Source organism: Strix aluco, chromosome W (genome assembly GCF_031877795.1).
Source record: "Strix aluco isolate bStrAlu1 chromosome W, bStrAlu1.hap1, whole genome shotgun sequence".
In the NCBI taxonomy this organism is placed as follows: domain Eukaryota; kingdom Metazoa; phylum Chordata; class Aves; order Strigiformes; family Strigidae; genus Strix; species Strix aluco.
This window is the reverse complement of record NC_133970.1, coordinates 23,783,517-23,791,422: the sequence shown is the minus strand read 5'-3', so window position 1 is coordinate 23,791,422 and position 7,906 is coordinate 23,783,517. Positions and strand designations below refer to the sequence as shown.

Sequence of the window (7,906 nt, the reverse complement as noted above, 5' to 3'; positions counted from 1 at the left end):
ACGGACGAACGAGTGTAAACTTAGATAGGTTTTTACTAATCATGTAATAGGATAAATAGGCTGTAGTTCCTTTGTATAGCGTGCTAGCTTTGTGGAATTACCACCTAGCACCCATCTTTGCGCAACTATGGAATAAACTGATATCTCGGCTCTGTGTGTGAGATCGGCTTTTGCACACTGGGTAACGAACCCCGTTTGAGGGACAACACCAGCAGGAGTGAAGGGAAGTTGCTGCAAGTATATTTGAAATTGCTAATGTACAGGGACCTGTAAAGTAGGACATTTAGTTTTAATGTTACACATCACTTGTGTTTTATTAACTTTTATTTTTCCCGTATTTTACTGCAATGTATGTAATTTCATTTATACTTTTTCCTAACTACCCTCTGTAGTCATTACCCACTTGTAAAATGCTTTGAAACCTGTAACTCCTTGCCTAGTAAAGATAAGACAGACCTTGGACAGTCTGAAAAACTCCCCGAGTACATCCCTAATAGCAGGAACCTAAAAAACAAGTGCCTAAGAAGACGCCAGTGTCAGGATAAGTGAATAAAGCTGGTCTAAACTAACCTCCTTGGAACAAACAGGAGTGAAGGACGGATGAGGTCACTCTATGACCATATATGGACACAGGAAACCTAAAGTTCACTAAGGGACAGTGTGAGAAAGGCTGTGTGGACCCCTAAGGAGGGGAGAGGACCCTCACTCTATTTTTACTACGCATGCTCAGACTATGTAAATGAATTCTGAGAACCCATTAGCATAAGACTGCCTTTTCTAAGAAATCTGATGCATATGTATGCTTTTTGTGTATATTAGCCAGAGAGTTTTGTTAGTAAGTGTGGCACTTGTGGTGGAGCGATCCCCAGTGCTGCCCAGCGCTGCGAATAAAGAATACCTGCTTAACAGTTATACTCAATTCTGACTGTTGAGTGAAGCTCTTTGTTTCAGGCACATGCACATGCAACATGCATACACACTACATATATACGTATATATGTATATACGCATATACATGGCCAGCCACACAGATCACAGACAGACACTCAGAGCATTCATGTGAACAGACAGCACCAACAACCTTATCCTGATCCCCTCTCTGGCTGAGCAGGATGGAAGTCTGCTACTGAGAATATATATATATATACACATGTGTTCAAGGTTGGTCACTCCAGCAACTGGTCTCAGACACTCAGTCTGCCCAGTAACTTCCCCTGGATCCCAGTCTCCCTAGTTGCTGGTACCTGGACATATGAGCCTGTTACCAAAAACTGTAACCAAGAAAACTCTCCAAACCAAATGATAGTTTAGAAAGCTGACATTGGTTTATTGCAGTGCTGGGTGCATGGGGGATTTCTCCTCGTAACATGCACACCAGGGAAAAAAGCAAACTCATTATATACATTTAAAAAATGAATATTTATATAATTCCTAAGAAGTACCCACTTATTTCCAGGGAATCTAATGCACATGTTAAGTACCTGCCTATTTCCAGGAAATCTAATACATGCATTGCGAGACTGCCTCCACGCACGCAGACTTGTCTGTACAAAGTGTACTGAATTGGGGAAGGGTCGCTCTTTGGCACGTAGGCTTGCTTATCTTGTCTGTATGAAGTTTATACAAAGGGGCCTTTTACTGGTATATTAACTAAATTTTTTAAGTCTTTGGTATCAATCCCCCCTTTGGAAGTAGTTAGATTTTCTTACTATTTCCATATTGTCCTGGTTTCGACCAGGATGGAGTTAATTTTCATTGGAGTATTTCATACCATGTGATGTCATGCCCAGGTGGGCGGGCTCGCTCTCAGGGTCTCTCTCTGGAGCCGTCTGTTCGTTGGGCACTATTGTTGCTGTGGGGGGCGGTTGCCGCGTTTGGTAAGCCACTGTTGCATTTTACCCTTTTTCTTTTTGAACTCACTATTGTTACTGTTGTTCTCTTGTTATATTTAGTAAATTCTTTCTTTTTACTCAGCCCATGAATTCTCTTCTTTTGTTCCTCCCCTATCTTACCAGAGCGGGGAGGGGGAGGTGAACGGCTGGCCATGTGGCGTCTGGCTGCCGGCTGAGTTCAAACCTCCACACATATTTTTCTCAATGATTTTTAGTACAACCTATGCAGATTCCTATAACAGCTATAATTATAACTACACTAATTATTCCTTCCAATAGGGTGGCTAATCATCCTTTTAGAGACCATCCGCCTAACCCTTGGAGGATTTTGTTGAGCCAATTATTTTCCGCTGCATCCCTGATCACTCTGCTGTCTTCTGCTACTTTTCTCATTTTATCTAGCTATTCTTGCAGGCTATAGGTGATGTTTGGGATGTGGATACAGCAGTGTTCTTTGTCTAATTTAAGATATCCACACACCCCTTGTTCTTTAACTAATAGCAAGTCTAAGGCTAGCCTATTTTGTAAAGTAATTTTAGTATTAGCTTGGACCTGTTTATTAATAATTTGGAATCCTTTTTGAGTGGCTCTTGATAAAGTTTCCACTTGCCAAGTCAAATTTTCTATCAGTATTCGATTTTCTAAAGCCATTAGTCCTGGTAATAGGAAACTTTGGAATCCCCATTCAAGTTGTACCGCAGTGGAAGGCCCTGTCCAAGTATCAAAGTCTTTTTCTGTTTCAGTGTGTCTTTTAATTCTTACATTTTCCTTTTACTGCAGGTTCAATAGTTATGTTAATGGCATTATTTGTAAGAGGGTCTTTCAATATGTGACCTATTCTCTGTCAACAGTTACATTCTCCATCTAAATAATAGGAAGCACTAGCTCGTTTAAAGGCTTTTGTGATGTTATCATATTCCTCTAATAAAGATGAATTTATTGGTATAATACCCCATGGGATAGGCTGACTAGCTGAATGAGGAATTGGGATACATGCTGTAACACTGGTAAGATTATGCATTCTACCAAACCCTTGTATTAAAGTTAGAATTAGGTTTTCATCTAAATATGCATTGGCGCCTCCGTCTATCAACTTCTGCACTTCCTAACATCACCGCAAGAGATATAACCCAGAATGTCATGATTCCCAAGTTAATTTTAAGCATAAATGTCCTTCTTGTTTTACAGTCCATTCTGGTGATGTGGCTGGCTTGATCCTGCTGTGATGTATCCACGGAGTGACTCCTTTGAGCTTGACAGCTGTGTAGGTGGTGAGTAAAATCTGGAAGGGTCCTTTCCACTTTTCCTTCAATGGTTCATCTGACCACATCCTCAGATACACCCAGTCTCCAGGTTGGTATGGATGCACAGGCATGTCCAAGGATAGCAGCGTGCTCCCAGTGACATACCTGTGGAGAGAGGACAGAACCTTTCCTAGAGAGATAACATACTCTTTCAGGTAATGTTTCCCTATGATTTCAAGATTAACTCCTGTCTCGGTTACCTGATAAAGTTTACCATATATGATTTGAAAAGGACTAACCTTTTCTTTAGTTCTGGGCTGGATGCATATTTGTAGCAAAGCTAAGGGTAAAGCATCCAGCCACTTTATCTGAGCCTCTTGGCAAATTTTACTTATGTGTCTTTTGTGGGAATTAAGAATGGGTGGTTAGCAAAATGTAAACTGACCTTGAGGTTAGAAGAATGATTGTGGGAAACTGGGGCAGCATTATGTAACACCATGTTGTGTGAAAAACAGCAGTAAAAAACACCATCTGAAGAGTGTGGTGAGCATGTGAGCAATAAACAGGCAAAACCTGAAGGTCAGTAGTGTGATAGACAGTAAACTGTTTGTTCATCAAATTCCATTAAAGAAACTGGGAGCTTGTGACATGTTATTCCATAAACTATGTAGGCCTAAACTTAATCTTAACTATTACACTGTGTAACGACTAACTGACTGCAAGTGCTTATCTAAGTTGAAATGCTGAAGCAAGGACTCCTATTGTGCAAAAGACTGAAAAGAGGGAGAAGGGAAGAAGGACAAAGGGGAGAAAGACAAAGGGAAGAAGGACAAAGGGGTAATGTCTGTACTCTGTAAGATATAAACAAAAGCTTTGTGAGCCACTCTCAGGAAAGCAGGAAATACAAGGAGTTGGTGACGTGAGGAAGACCCGGATGGAGCGACCCCCTAGCTGCAAAGTGCACAGACGCAGGGTACACCTCTCAGAGAGACCCGATACCAGAAGGCGGAGGATATAAAAAAGACGGACTCTCGGGAAGTGAGTGCGCGCCGTTGGTGGAGCAGGGACTCCCCGGCCGCCCAGCGCTGTTTTGCTTGTTGCCGCTTGCTAAGTAAACAATTGAAATTTTGATTGGCTCTGACTCACATCAGTTTGAGAAATCTACTTATAACAAGTAGGATGTAAAAGTAAAAACGAACCTATGTAAACAGGTGGTAATAAATTGGGAGCTTGCACATAGTGCAGCGGCATTTGCTCTTGGCAATGCCCCCACTTCAACAAACTGGTGTGAGTTTGTCTTTCTTCTGAGCGTCGCCCCGGTCCCGGATAGACCGAGACTGACAAATGGTGCCCTGTGTGAGCTGTACGGAAAATTGAAGAAGACAGCGGCGTGCTCGTATGAGAAGGAGGAAAGTGGCGTCCAGACTTCAATATTCATTCCACTGGTAAGTACCAGACTGCAGCGCCCAGCTTTGGAAAAGCTGCTGACATACGAAAGTACAGAAGGGGTTTTTTTCTTTAACTGCTGGACAGCAGCGCCTGGCTGTGGGAAGCTGCTGGTTTCTTTCTCTTATCTGGTGGGTGCCAGGCAGCAGTGCCTGGCTGTGGGAAGCTGCTAGCATATGGTTTTTCTTCTCTTTCTCTTAAATCATAAGGGGTTTTTCTTTCTTTCTCGTTTTCTAAGGAACAAAAGCACTATATACAAGTTTTAAAGCAGTTATTGAACACTGCCCAATATTCAGTAACAGATGACCAACTGCATGAGTTACTGCGCTGTATCTTTAAATATTGTACATGGTTCCCAGTCAACGGAACTTTTGATTTAGCATTATGGTGGAAGGTCAGACAGGAGTTTTAAACTAATGAAGACCTGGGGAGTACATTGCCAACCTCTGTCTTCCTTACATGGCGAGTGATTTACATGGCTTTACAACCACTGACAGGAAAAATACCAGAACCTGTAAGTACCTCATCCCAACAGGAGAAAGAACTAACTCCTACTACCCCCCCCCAGCAGAAGCAAGTGGAGATGAAAATGTTAAAGATGAGGAATTACAATCTGTACCTTCTGATTTTCCACCTCCCCCACTGGAGGCATTCCCGGTAGAGATTCAGGGAAAAGAATCTAGGCTAGAGACATGTCTTAAGGAGGCACTGAGCAATGGAGATCCTGTGGCGCTTCCAGCAATCTTAACACCCAACCACCAGCCACAGCATGAGCCCCTGCCATACCAGATTTTTAAAGAACTACGTAAAAGCATTAATGAGAACGGGCTTCAAAACTCATTTACAAGAGGTATACTGGAGGCAATTGCTCATGGATATCACTTGGTCCCATGGGATTGGATGGCTCTTATAAAAGTGGTATTAACACCAGCACAGTATTCTATCTGGAAAACTGTGTTTTCAGAGATCTGTACAGTGCAATCCATGAAAAATTTGGCTGACAGTACACCAATAGGCTATGACATGCTGGTCGGCAAAGGGCAGTATAAAGACCCCCTTGTTCAAGCCCAGCAAGATCAGCGCTTGTTTACCCAGACCTCCCAAGCTGCTTTACTAACATGGAAAAAGGTACCTGATGGGGAACGCAGAATGGGTTCCTTTGCAACCATCCGACAAGGCTCTCAGGAGTCATATTGGCAATTTATAGATCATTTACAGGCGGCGATCTCTCAACAGGTAGATAACCCTGAGGCAGCCAAAGCTCTAATATTACAACTGGCATATGACAGTGCTAATACTGACTGTCAAGCAGTGCTTACACCACTCAGGGGAAAACCCCAGGAGCTTGGCAAATGTCTGAAAGCTTGATAACATGTAGGTACCAAGGGCCACAAAGCGCAGCTCTTTGCCGCAGCCTTATCGGTAGTCTGGCCAAGCCCGGCACCACACCCCCGGCCCGCACCCGCCCGCCCTGCCTCCCCCAAACACTAAAAGCGGCAGTTTTTATAGAAGATGCTGACATTATGATGCAGCATCCTTTGTCTGTCACCATGAGAAATAAACTGATTAAGGCTGCCCCACCGGTATATAAAAATGTAATCATGCTCCTGTGATTAATAAGACAGAAAATCCCCTTTGTAATGTGATCGAAAAAATACAGAAGCTGGGTGACCTTGGAGAGTGGGGCCCCCGAGGGAGTGCAGGGAATCGAGACACTAGAGACAGCCCTAAAAGCAGTGAAAACAGGAGTTCTCGTAAGGAAATGTTTACAGCTTTGTTAAAAGACAGCATGTCTCATGAAAAAAATTGATGGTGTTCCAACTGACGAGCTGTGGCGAATATATACACAGAGAGAGCTGAATAAAACTAGCAAGAGAGTGCAGAGTTCTAAAACTAAAGATCCAGGGACAACTCAGCCTACAGCGCCTCTTCTTGAACCTCAACGGGACCCTCTGTCTGCTCACGGAGGGCCCCCGTGGGTGGATCAACGGTTCCGGAGGTGAAAGAGGATTGGGCAGCATTTTCTGACTTGTACCCTTTGCAGGAGGCAAGAGAGGGGAATCAATATTATGGTCCCCACAAACAGTAAATGCCCTGATTGATGCTAGAGCGGAGGCCTCCTTAATATATGGGAATCCCAGGAAATTTAAAGGACAACCTGTAATTATCACAGGTTTGGAAGGAAAACAAATTGAAGCTGTACAAACACAAATAGAAATGAAAATAGGAAACCTCCCAAGACGATTGTATTCAGTCATGATTCCCCCCGTTCCTGAATATATAATAGTATAGACATTCTAAAAGGACTAACTTTAAATCTTTCTGATGGTCAGTACACTAAAGGCCTTGATTTTAAAACAAAGGAGGAATTCTCTGGACACACCACATAATCAACTGGCAATGGCTTTATAGATTCTTAATATTTTAAACAGAAATCCTTTTGCCTTGACAGCAGCGGAACGTCATTTTAGCACCACAACAGACTCTACAATTAAACCACGGGTCTTGTATAAGGATCCCGAAGGAGACCCAACCTGGAGAGGGCCGGTAGATCTGCTGGTATGAGGGAGGGGGTATGCTTGTGTTTTATCACCCACGGGTCCTCGGTGGATACCAGCAAGGAAAGTCAAGCCATATCATGAGCTGGAAGGAGCAACCCTCCAACCCGATGCCACAGACCCCTCAACTGATGATGCAGGAATCGACACGCAGGCTACGTTCCCCTAGGAACTTGGTGACTGCAGCTATCACTTGAGGAAGTCTAAAACAACGACAACAGAAAGCAGAAGACACGGTGGCAGCGGTGGGATCCCGATGTACCAGTAGCAATAACAACACACAAGGGACTGGAGGAGCTTGGCTTCCTCCTCGAGACACAGAGAATCAGTCATATCATTTGAATGTTGTCAATATAGCATTGTATGCAGATGCCCCCCCATGTGTATGTCCACAGGAGGAAGGGGTACATGTGTGCAGTCACCACAGCACCTGTATTTTAGACCATCTGTGCAACTCATCCGTATATTTTGTTGGCTGGAAAAGAGGCACAAATAAGATTAAATACTTGTAGGTTCTGTGCCAATTTTCCACCACTGTGTACTTCATTGCTATTTAAAACTGTACTCCATCAATTCTAACAGAAGCAATAGTACTGGCCGATATCAGATCATCATCACAGATCCCTCAATATTTTAGTTGTCTATCTACAGACAATGTATCTAGCCATAAGCTTACAGTAATTTTTCCTTTGCGATGTAGATCTGAATTTGTAGTGCTGAGGCCTTGTTTTGCTGATTAAGGATACCAATTAAACTCGGACACCAG

General features: G+C 43.2%; 1 long non-coding RNA gene across 2 annotated transcripts; it reads left to right on the top strand.

Moving 5' to 3' along the window:
- The first annotated feature begins 1,800 nt into the window (after positions 1–1,800).
- On the top strand, positions 1,801–7,664 carry LOC141917792 (uncharacterized). Of its 2 annotated transcripts, XR_012621460.1 has the most exons (5): positions 1,801–1,877; positions 3,081–3,163; positions 3,229–3,351; positions 3,995–4,581; positions 7,035–7,664. It is a non-coding gene; the product is annotated as an uncharacterized LOC141917792 (long non-coding RNA). The 2 variants fall into 2 exon arrangements; XR_012621459.1 differs by lacking the exons at positions 3,995–4,581; positions 7,035–7,664 and having other exon boundaries at positions 3,229–3,988.
- The last annotated feature ends 242 nt before the right edge of the window (positions 7,665–7,906 follow it).